This window comes from Haliotis rubra, unplaced genomic scaffold, assembly GCF_003918875.1.
Source record: "Haliotis rubra isolate DU_JTF1 unplaced genomic scaffold, ASM391887v1 Scf987, whole genome shotgun sequence".
In the NCBI taxonomy this organism is placed as follows: domain Eukaryota; kingdom Metazoa; phylum Mollusca; class Gastropoda; order Lepetellida; family Haliotidae; genus Haliotis; species Haliotis rubra.
In genome coordinates, this window is record NW_025767731.1 from 106,806 (window position 1) to 119,758 (window position 12,953).

At 41.8% G+C, this 12,953-nt stretch overlaps 1 long non-coding RNA gene across 1 annotated transcript; it reads left to right on the plus strand.

Annotated features, from left to right (window-relative positions):
* The first annotated feature begins 10,966 nt into the window (after positions 1 to 10,966).
* Positions 10,967 to 11,317, plus strand: LOC124265606. Its single transcript, XR_006895492.1, has 2 exons — positions 10,967 to 11,015; positions 11,201 to 11,317. It is a non-coding gene; the product is annotated as an uncharacterized LOC124265606 (long non-coding RNA).
* Positions 11,318 to 12,953: the final 1,636 nt, after the last annotated feature.

Below are 12,953 nucleotides of genomic sequence, written 5' to 3' on the forward strand. Positions count from 1 at the left end.
CAACCAATTTGGGAACACTTTTTTCATTAACAATATTTTTCACATGGTTGGTTTTGTCTGTTACATTTCGTAAGCACTACAAGCTCGTTTCAAGTCATGATTGAATTTATCTTAAAGGCTCCAAGAAATTTATGTTAATAACATACTAGTCATCCTTTAAAGATGTGAAATTTGCCAAAAAGCCCCAAAAGAACTACACGTTTTTTTCCTTATATTTATGTGCATTAACAAATTTCATAAATGACGCTAACCAATCGGTTGTAATGAACCAATCATCAATTACGAGATTGTAACCAATTCATAACACTAATATATAGTAGAGAATGCATGGGATGGTGGGATGGTTTGCATGGAATATTGTACAGCTTTCACGATAGTACTACAATATATACATTTGTACACAGTTTTTATAACACTAATTCGTTTACAGGTAAACAATTCGTTAAATCTTAAAACATTGGGTTTTTTAACATAATGGTTAGGGATGTGAGTTTTCCGATGATGTTTGAAGAAAGGGCAGAGAAAAATGTAATGAAATTCATCGCCAACATCACACGTGTCGCAGAGGTTACACATTCTTTCTTCAGGTGGAATTTTGTGCCACCTACCTACTTCTATAGGTAAACGATGGCAGGAAGTTCTAAACTAGAGAAATTTAAGAGCCAAGGAGAAAGTGATATACTGTATGTGAAATATTTTTCAAGGACAAGTTCAGTTTTGAATACCCGATACGTTGTACAGTAAGAAGAATTGGAAATCTCTGAGCGCTATGTTTGGGTTGCTATATCATGCTACCGAAAGGAGATAATACTTTTAATTTCATTGGGAGAGATAGTAACTATGGAATTATTAAGAGGATACCCCGGTCCAGGATTGCAAGGCTACACTTTCCCCTATATTAATCATATAAATATTTATATTCTTGAATTATTTTGGGGTGACCGGGGATACTTAGTACTTTTAAAGTAGAAATGTCTTTTTTAAAAACAGAACACTAACAGAAAATATCTCCGAAGTTAATATTTGTTCATCACCGAAGTTATATTTAACCTATGAAATATTTATCCATTACTTAATTCTTAATAATAATTGAAGAAAACCAGGGTTTTTTTCAATTTCATGGTTAACGAATTTAACCTAATGAAAGATCCTACGCACAAATAATACACTGGTCCCAAAAATGTGATAAACCAACGAGCCCATAAATTGTGTTTGTTTTGTGTCTAATACCGCACTCAGCAATATATTCCAGCTGTATGGCGGCGGTCTGTGAATAATCGAGTCTGGATCAGACAATCCAGTGATCAACACCATGAGCATCGATCTACGCAATTCTGATGACATATATTATCAAATTCTAACCATAAAACGAGCAAACTACGGACGTGTATGCGGTCATCTGGATCAAACAACACTAGAGCAAGAGGTTTGTGGAGTTCTTGATAACTCCGTAGAAAGTCATGCTGAGTTGTATGTGAATGGCTGAAACTGCTGGGATATCTATTGGCTGACACATGGGGAAAGGATACGGTCAGAAAGTTGGATTATTCCGTGTTGTCATACAGATTTATGCAAACTTAGATGTCACTTGATTTTCACTAGTGAGCAATGAGCATAAATCCGGCGTTGTGTACTAGTATTTAATCGAGCGTCTGTCTGGAGGGCTCAATGCTGATGATTCAGTCCCCGGCCTTGTCACACCAAAATACGTTGAGAGTAGATACTTGTTGATTCCCTGCCTGAGGATCGGCATTCAGCGGATAGAACAAGGGCTGGTCGGACGAGATGTATCGCTGTTGTATTACAACATATTGCCTCTATGTTAAAGTGCTACAAGGTACTTAGTGGCTTCGCTCTATAATACCGCCCGGAGGAGCACTAGCCAGCACACATCAACGCACACGCACACACGCACGACCGCACACTGGCAAATAACTTTTCGAGTTATAGCGCACAAACGTTCATGTCATAAACGGTATATACAAATAAATTGTAAGCCTCTCCTCTGTCAATTAACCGTACTTAATGTTTGTGATGTAATTCACCATCAAAACACTTTCACTTTTTATTGTAGGTCTGTTTCTATGGGAACATATTTACCACCCGTAACCCCACAAAACACACAACACTAAGGCTCCTCAGTTGATCCAGCCCTGAGCATTTGTACCCGATCTGACATAAAGTCTCCTGACCCCATCCCGTAATAAGCCTCCGCGGAGTGAAAGCAAAGTATTCCCAAGTACGATTCTTTACATGGGTACAATGGACGAAGTCCATTTCTTGTGTCCCCTACGGCGATATCGCTGCAGTATGGAATAGTTCTAGAATACCGTCCTCTCACACACTCACAAAGGGCTGACTTCAAGATTGCCGGAGTCTGCCTTCCTTCTAACTATATTCCAGCAGCTGCTATGTTATGTAGCTTAAATGAGTGAGTGAGTTTAGTTTTACGCCTCACCCAGCAATAATCAAGCTATATGGCGGCGGTCTGTAAATAATCGAGTCTGGACCAGACAATCCAGTGATCAACATCATGAGCATCGATCTGCTCAATTAAGATACGATGACATGCGTCAACCAAGTCAGCGAGCCTGACCACCCGATTCTGTTAGTCGCCTCTTACGACAAGAATGGGTTACTGAAGATCAATTCTAACCCGGATCTTCACGGGTATGCTGCAGTATACACAGACACTATGACTACTGTAGTGCTTGGGATGATCTCAGTGGGTTGGCACCATGACAACGGCACTAGTCCAGACCACTACAAGCGGACATATATACACGCACACACACGCACACGTAAACACAAAAAGTGCAATAAACTGGAAGTTTGAGTTAAACCTTATTTCACCTGAAATTCACACATAAATCTCTTTTAATATGAAACAGATGAGGCGATTTTGGGGGGTGACATTTATTTAAAAGATAAGGCTACTGTTTTCAATTTGGCGGTCCTTTATCGTTGATATAAGACCACTAAATGTAATTCAAAAACCGAACGCGTTCAATGGACTGATGCAGATGTGCTATTTGACCAGATTTTTAACTTCTTCAGTTAAACTTCTCCTTTTTACCGTTTAGAAATTCATTTGCATAAAGGAACACATGAGCAAAGAGGGGAGTGTAATTGGTGCCCAACGGGTTGATTATGTGTAGTGTTTTGCCTGAATGCTTTATCCCGACATTTCTCACAGATGTTGTCTGGTAGGACCACAATCCTTACCAATTGTTTATCTGTAAACTTCAAGCGACATGTATCTTTCAATGAATTTCCCTGAACCATTGAAACTAGTAGTAACTGGTGCTGTGGTTATCATGCCCAATCATGTCCCAGAGATGAAAGGATGAAGTTTTCTGTCGTCGAGAGGGATGGAGGTGTATAGATTGTAAATTTTCCATCGAATACTTCCGACAGAAAAGAACGCGTTCTCTTCTTCGGTTGCTAATGCAACCCCCTTTCTGAGAATCCTCTCAGTCATATCCACTTTGAATTATTGAAAACATAAGCATATCAGCGTGCGATAAGATGTAGCAATATTTGGTCATCAATTGACATCAGTGTTATAATATTTGGTATAAATTGCATATCAAACACAAATTAAATAGGAAACACAAGAAAAAGATACATATCTGTATCATATGCATTATATGATAGCTGCAGTACACTTACCCAAGCCTGCTACACCGATGTCGGGACAATGTGTCAACTCACAAAGCTATCGAACCTTAAATACATGCCTTTAGATGCCAGCTGTGCTCAGCGACATGTCCGACACGGTGTGTGACTACTCAAGCTGTAATGAAGTCGTATTGTTGTGTTGTTGGCATTGTAATTGAAGTTGATGGTTGTCCCTGTTGATGTATTCAACATGGCGCGTTTCATTTCTTATATGTATTGCAAAATTGATGGTTTGTATCACAATCTATAAACAGGGTTGGTCAGTTAGCCTACCTTGTTCAAGAAATGTATATTGTTAATGAAACCATGAATACACAATGTCATTTAGAAAGTGGAAGTGGAAGTGTGTTAGAGTGAGTGATTATGGTTTTACGCCGCTTTTATAGCAATATTCCAGAAATATCACCGCGGGGGACACCAGACATGTACCCGTTTTGGGAATCGAACCTGGGTCTTCGGCGTGACGGGCGGACGCTTTAACCACTAGGCTACCCCACCGCTCAGACGTGTGTCAGGTGGCTGACTTCGGGGCGGTTAGGTGCTTGAGAGTGTGGGTTCGAATCCCGGAGGTACTTAACCTAACAAAAGAACTAGGATCGCGGTACTTTGCTGTGAACGCGTAATCCCAAATATAGCATGCTACGTTAATGAAACCAGCTCCCCCCATCTCACAGACACAAAGCGTTCGCATAAAGCAGACCCTCTTTAATATGGACGCCGTATGTCCGGAGTACCGGTACTACCATTGCCCAAACCATGGCCGTTGCGTGTTCAAATTTTCAGACTTCTCATAACAAAAGTTCTGTAATCTTACTAGTGTTTGAACATTCATGGCTGTTGGGAGCTACGTGGAGAATTATCAACAATACGTGAGTGAGTGAGAGATTAGTTTTACGCCGCACTCAGCAGTATCCCAGCTATATGGCGGCGGTCTGTAAATAATCGAGTATGGACCAGACAATCCTGTGATCAACAGCATGAGCATCGATATACGCAATCGGGATACGATGACATGTGTCAACCAAGACAGCGAGCCTGACCACCCGATCCCGTTATTCGCCTCGTACGACAAGCATGGGTTGCTGAAGATCAATTCTAACCCGAACCTTCACGGGTCAATTATTTTAATTTATCAACAATGATTAAAGGAGGGTTTCACTATTAGTACACAAAGGACAGATTTAGTGTGGAGTTTTAGAGGAATGTTTGCTGACGCAATGTTTCAGAAATATTCCAATTAGAATTTGTTTTGAGTTCGTTAACATTTGAGTTGTTTTAAAAAACACACATAAATATGAATATGCGCAGCTTTTTCATCCCGGTTAGATTGTTTGAAATATCAACATGCGACAAAAAGATACTTTACCATACTTTCAAATGAATCGAGTTTTAAACACATAAAAGGTAGACGCATGACGTAAAATCTACAATTAAAATTTCAATGAAATCAACATTTAAAATGACAGTCATGTAGCAATGGACATGGCGTCAAAACGTCATCCCATGACGTCACGTTGCTTACGTCACCATTGATCCCCTTAGGGGGCATTCATCAGTTCTTGTCGGCTGACTGGGGAGTGTAGTCACAACGACCCATGCCATTCCAGAGGTGTTCTTTGGGGATCATATCTGAAGCCCACGTCAACATATTACCGTTGTGACCGCCTCCGTGGTGTGGTGGTTAGAGCGTCCGCCCGGAGAGCGGAAGGTCGCGGGTTCGATCCCCGACCGCGTCATACCAAAAGACGTTAAAATATGGTACTTGTTGGTCCCTGCCTGGCGCTCGGCATTAATGGGTACAACAAGGACTGGTCGGCTCGGAGTCAGTATAATGTGTCTGAGTGGGGTATTCATGCTTCACTGCGGCATGGTATCTCAGGGGCTAGCACTATAAAACCAGCTTAAGTCTGGGCTAGTACAAGCAGCCGCACATACACATACACACGCACGCACGTCGTCATATGAGCGAAATATTCTCAAGCACGACGTTAAACCCAATTTCACCTCACCTATTACCGTTGTTGTCTGCAATCAAGTTCTACACACATCTTTTAATAAACCACTTATCGATGGACTATAACTATATGGATGATAAGCATACATATGTCGGAACTGTGCGAGCACATTGCCGCAGTTGTGGCATGGTTTCATTGTCATGTGACGTCAGAAATGACGGAAACTTTTTCAGATGACTTTTTTCGGGTCTGGCCACACCAAAGTATGTGTGTGTGAGAGTTTAGTTTTACGCCGCTCTCAGCAATATTCATGCTATATCGCGGCGGTCTGTAAATAATCGAGTCTGGACCAGACAATCCTGTGATCAACAGCATGAGCATCGATCTGCGCAATTGGGAACCGATGACATGTGTCAACCAAGTCAGCGAGCCTGACCACCAAATCCCGTTAGTCGCCTCGTACGACAAGCATAGTCGCCTTTTATGGCAAGCATGGGTTGCTGAAGACCTATTCTACCCCGGATCTTCACGGGTCCCACACCATAGTAGGTATGGTGGGATCCAGCATGGTGTATCAAGCGCGTTCTATCAACCTAAAGATCCGAGTTCGATTCTCCATAAGAGTACAGTGAGTGAGTGAGTTTGGTTTTACGCCGCTTTTAGCAAGCAATATTCCAGCAATATCACGACGGGGGACACCAGAAATGGGCTTCACACATTTTGTCCATGTGGGGACTCGAACCCGGGTCTTCGGCGTGACGAGCGAACGCTTTAACCACTAGGCTACCCCACCGCTCCCCTAAGAGTACAGAGTATGAAGCTGTAAACCTATACCCTAACAAATTATTGCCCACTCTCCTATAAATCAATTATACCTACAGACATTTAAATATACAATTTCGAGATGGAGACAATTTACTTATCCAAACAAACACATTATGTAACCGGCAGTAAACTGAAACGATGTAAAAACGTTATTTGTGAAACATAAACCTAACATCAGCCCAAGCTCTCTTTGTCGTATAGCAGTTTATATTGTTAAGTTATGAAAGACTAAACCATGTACTGAATTGCGTCTCTGTCAATCGAATTCTACTAGTAACGCGCCATGCCAAAATCGATGAGTTCGCTGTGACTATTCCGTCGTTACACCATCATTACATTGACAATACAATTTCACAACCCGTAAACCTACACATTCAAATCGATGTCATTCCACAGCACATGTGTCTAATGTGTCCTTCACTATTCATAACACAGTCAGGCCTATACTGAAAAAAGGGATATGAACAAGGTTCGACTGACGTTTTACATCGATATTTTAGCACACTTTTGACATCTGCTATTGCTCATCATGTTATACTTCAAGCTACAGGAGAGACCGAGCCCTGTGAATACTGTTCTCTAGGACCTAGTCAAAGAGACACTAAGAATCTAAAAAGTATAGTAAACTTGTGGAAAAAAATCCAGGCACACTACGGCAAGCTATATGTAGCAAGACGACGTCTTTACGGTTTCACATTTTGCCATATTTACCGGCCTTTCTTTAGGTTTTCCACGTAATGCACGTGCAATGTGTCGGAAACATGAGTAGAGACATCGACTATAAAAGCGAAACCAAATTCATCATTTCATTACGAAACTTACGACGTAAACGAAGATAAAAACGTCCGAGACTGAAAGCTATTGACCGAAATATCGTCATTGGACGTTCGGAAGCAGGTTAGTCCCAGTCTGCCGTTGCAAGACACTGAACAACGTCCAACACAGAACCATATTTCGATTATGGCATCGATATGCCTCTTCAATTCGACCCAAAATCGTCCCAGAAGTGGAATACCAAGAGTGACCACACCTGTTCATCCGGGTGTTCAACCTACGTGACCGACTTGATGCAGCAACGGACACTGTAGGACAGGTGCCTGGTCTTCGAAGAATTTCCGACCAAACCATCCGAAATCGTCTGAGAGAACCTGGAATTCGAGAAAAAAGTTGGACCTGTCCTGTCACGACTACACCGACAACAAAGTATCCAATGGTGCAACAGGGTACAGGCATGGAATCTGTGGCCACGCGTTTGGCGAAGCGTTTGGTTCAGCGATTATGAATCGCGTTTCCTCCTGCAACGACGGGATGGGGACAACGTGTCTGTCGACGTAGACACGAACATTTTGCGCCCAACTGCGTTCGAAAGGTGGAGAGATTCGGTGGAGAAGCGTCATGGTGTGGGGAAATGTCCTACAGCAGAATACGTTCACAGGTTATTGTGCTGAACAAAATCACTGCTTTCGTGTCATCGACAGTTTGTAACGTAAATGATAAAACAAGCAGTGTAAAGTCACTATTGTCCACCTTTGTACAGATACAGTGCGCAGGCAGAATAAACTGATATTTGACATGCGCTGACAAATAAATGGAACATAATTATTTTACCGATTCATAAGCAGTGACCTCCTTTTCTTTTTATATTTGGATCTGTTCATAAAGATTTAGAGTGGTTTGGCACTCTCCACAAGAATGTGTGACAAGGGGGTTAATTTCAACTGTCCAATAACCAACTTGCCTGTTATGTGGTGCAATATTCCTGCAGCGCAAGCTTTGGTATCTACACGTTCGTTCCAACAGAGGTACATTCCAACACGCTAAAGTTTCCAAGTTTTGCTCAAACGTTGTTTCATCAAGAATACAACATTCAAGGCCAGTGCATAACCTTGGTATTTAGATTCGATAACTTGCTTTATTTAATGTTATCGTTTGGAAAACGCGTTCATGACGCGTTCACTGGATTGTCGTGAGTGAACTCGATTATGTACTTACTACTCTCATATAGCTGTACATATCATACGGCTTAAATACAAACCAACAAAGAAACAAGTTGACGAATGTATTCCGCAATGGGCTACATTTATAAGCTTAAGCTTCAGTTATCTATTCATATCGTTTTCACTCATGAAGATATACGGGTTAGATCTTCGCCAACCTGTGCTTGTCGGAAGAGTGATTGACTAAGCATGCTTCTACGCCGCTTTTAGGAATATTCCAGCAATATCACAGGGTACAAGAAATGGGCGTCACACATTGTACCCATGTGTGGAATCAAACCCGGGTCTGTGGCGTGACGAGCGAAGGCTTTAACCACTAGGCTACCCCAGCGCCCCGATTGTCGGAGGAGGCGAATAATGGCTTTGGGGGGTCAGGCTAACTGATGATGAATGTCATTTTCTTTTGTGAATGAGGAAGGTAACACATTGACAGATGTTGTTCGTCTGTAGGTACATGACAACCATGGTAAAATCTGAGTCGTGTCAAAGCTAAATGAAAATGGTCTTTCAGAACCTTTAGCAACATTAATATTTTATGACCGTTTCAGTTATTTTTGGCCCGCTTTATGAAGAACTAAAGTGTGAGTGAGTTTAGTTTTACGCCGCACTCAGCAATATTCCAGCTTTATGGCGGCGGTCTGTAAATAATCGAGTCTGGACCAGACAATCCAGTGATCAACTAAATGAGCATCGATGAAGAACTAAAGAATGATGGCGACTGATCAGACAGTCACATGGCGGTATTTCAGCAATATCGTGACTATGAAAGTTGTAAATTTATAAAAGAATAAAAACAAACTTAGATAATATACTTACCTGTCTGCAATGTACAGTAAAATAATTAGAATATTACAGTTTTAAATGAAAAACTAGTATGAAAATCTAAAACATATTAACTTTGAAAAGACAATGCACTGTAACTTATACACAGACATAACTGTCATCAGACCTCATTTCGACGTTGAGACACGACACGCCTTTCAACAAAATACAAAGTGAATGACATTGCATTTGGAAACATACAATACACGCCCATCCCCTATTATCTGAGTGAGTGAGTTTAGTTTTACGCCGCACTCAGCAATATTCCAGCCATATGGCGGCAGTTTGTAAATAATCGAGTCTGGACCAAACAATCCTGTGATCAACAACATGAGCATCAACCTACACAATTGGGCACCGATGACATGTGTAAACCAACTCAGCGAGCCTGACCACCCGATCCCGTAAGTCGCCTCTTACGACAAGCATGGGTTACTGAAGATCAATTCTAGCCCGGACCTTCACGGGTACCCCGATTATCTAGTTTCGACGTAGCGTATTGTTGTTCGTAGAATTGACCACAGCTTTATGGCGGCTGGCTGTAAATAATCGACTCTACACTTGCTTGATAACGGTAATAGGATCTACACTGAAACGTCAAAAACGGTAAAGAAGTTGTCTCTCCATAAAAAGTGTTCCTCGTCGAGTCCAGACCAGACACTTCAGTGATTGACATCATGAGCATCGATCAACACAATTGGGATACGATGACATGTGTCATCAAGGTCAACGAGCCTGACCACCCGATCCCGTTAGTCGACAAGCATGGGTTGCTGAAGACGAATTCTAACCTGTGCGTCTCTTAGCAATCTGACGAAAAGGGCGGCACAAGGATATAAGCTGCATGTAGACGATTCCTAATCGTCTGCCCCGTGACACGTGTTTCAGTGCGTGGGTTTAGTTTTACGCCGATTTTAGCAATATTCCAGTAAAATCACGGCGGGGACACCAGAAATGTTCTTCACTCATTGTACCCATGTGAGGAATTGAACCCGGGTCTTCGGCGTGACGAGCCAACGCTTTAACCACTAGGCTACCCCATCGCCCGGACACGTGTTTCAGTAGCCTGGTGACCCTTTGCTGTCATCATGTTTCAGTTCGGTTTCTTAGAGCCTGGTTTCTTGTCAATCATGTACCCTTGTGGTGAACGGGGTTGACCGCCAATATCTGGACTTTGCTGGCACCAGTTCAATACTCGGTCTGCTAATCAAATACTGTGAAACACTGCACTACAACGACTTAAGATGCTCACGTGTTGCAGACGCTAGAGTTCATAAACACACAAACAAGGCATGACATTAACTAAACCACAAGGTGTGGTAAGCAGAATCAATAAGTTTAACAGAAACAATAGTCAACGAAAAGTATTCGATCTACCTTGATGGTGACAAAATCGGGAATGGCAACTGTCGGATTAGTAGAATATTTGTTAACTTTTCCTTTGTTTTAAGAATTCGAATGTAGATTTTAGATCGTGATCCCCTACGTTTTAGAGAATACATATACATCAAGTACTGAATGCTGAAATATACCTAAAACAATATACTAATAATAGTAACTAAACAAGTCAAATTCAACAGGTATTGAATTTAATACTTAAATTTATCGGAAAAACAAGTCGCCCAAACGCAGTCCCGTGCACCTTGTGTTCCTCACGTGGTTGCCCGCGGTATATATAAACGGGCATGACGCGCTCACTCAGAACACGTGCCGAATTTGAGCTGAGACAGTTGCGGTAAGATTTTGAATATTTTGTTTCTAACGAAACTAATATTTATATTGCATGAAATGAACACTTCGAATACAAAATGGAAGTGCAAGAATGAGCAAGATGAACAGTTTCTCAGAAATATTTGTCGTATCAAATGTATTTTTATAATATATTTTCATTTATGTGTGGTTTTTGCTTTTGTTTTGTAGTCCTCAAAGACGAAAATGTCCGCTCGTATGGCTATCTTGGCGATTCTTAGCTTCATGGTCAGTAAAATGTTTTTACAGCCAAAAACAGTGGTAAAATAAAAACACTTTTAAAAGCAATTGACTTTCAAATTTGCTTCAATATTTGTAGGCGGGTACATCTTGGCACGCAACATGTCATCGTATCTCAGTTGCGTACATCGGTGCTCATGTTCTTGATCACTGGACCCGTGAAGATCCGGGTTACAATTGATCTTCAGTAACTCGTGCTTGTCACAAGAGGCGACTAACGGGATCGGGTGGTCAGGCTCGCTGACTTGTTGACAAATGCCATCGTATCGTAATTGCGTAGATTGATAATCATGCTGTTGATCACTGGATTGTCTGGTCGACTCGATTATTTACAGACCAACACCATTATAGCTGGAATATTGCGTTAAACAATCGACCAACATTTTGACAATACATTAATCTTCAAGTGCAATCCAAGAGGTCACTCCAGGAGTAACGCAATTTGTTGTTCTGAGAATGACATAGGAACCGTGTAAAGCTATAATATAAAGTATCTACAGCTCGTTCAGCTTGACCTGATCAAGTGAATACTAATGCATTGCGTGACCGTGTCTAAACTGGTTGGGTCTATTATTGTGAAGGGGCGCATTGATTGTCAACATGTCCGAACAGTGGAGACAAGGTCGCCGTTTGACACCTCAATGTCGAGAAATCGTCAGCAATGTCCTAACTTTCTATAACAAAGAAGCTTCAGATGGTTTATTGTTTCCGATTCGAGCTTTTAGGCAGCGAGCAGCAACATTAATAACATGTTTTGCTCCCCTATTTAATGAAGTTAACTCGACCCGCCGTTTGTGCCATTTGCCCCCGGGTCATGCATATGTAGAGTAGCTCAGGTCAAGCTGAACAACCTGTAGAAACATTTCTCCAATTCCCGTTCAGTCACCATTGGTGACATTATGTCGGTCAGGTACCCTGAACATTATGTAATGTACATCATGGTGTTTATGGAGATACAACTCTAATATACTCAGTCAAAAAAGAAACTTCACACTCGTTTGGAGGTCGATAAGTTGAACATACATGAAAAGAGGTTTTAAATAATGATTTTATTCCATTCTGTACCCATTAAGGACGGTGTACCATAAAAATCATGTTCATAATGTAACCAGTTCCACCGGAAATGCTACGGAAATGTAAGAGAGTAAAAATGGTAAGTTACAACTTGATGAAAGCATGTCAATAGCGCGTATGCCCTCCATGAGCGTTCACAACTGCGACGCAACGTCTCCTCATGGATTGAATGATGCGTCTGAACACAGCTTGGGGATGCGTCGCCATAATTGTACCAACATGGCACCAAGTTCCTGCAAATTCTGTGGAGGGTTCCTTACTTGACGGAGTCTTCTGCCCAACACATCCCATACATGTTCTATGGGATTAAGGTCGGGAGACCTTGAGGGCCACTCCATGACATTGATGCCAGCATTCCTAAGAAAATTCCGCGTTAAATTGGCCGTATGAGGTCTGGCATTATCGTGTTGGAATGTCAGACCTGGGCCATGAGCTGCCATGAATGACAAAAGCTCTGGAAAAGCACTTGATCCCTGTATCCTGCAGCAGTTAGGTTTCCTTGAACGACAATCAGTCTGGAACGGGCAGGACCATTAAAGGCACCCCAAACCATAACACTACCACCCCCAAAACGGTCCACTTCCTGCACACAACACTGGGCGTTGCGTTC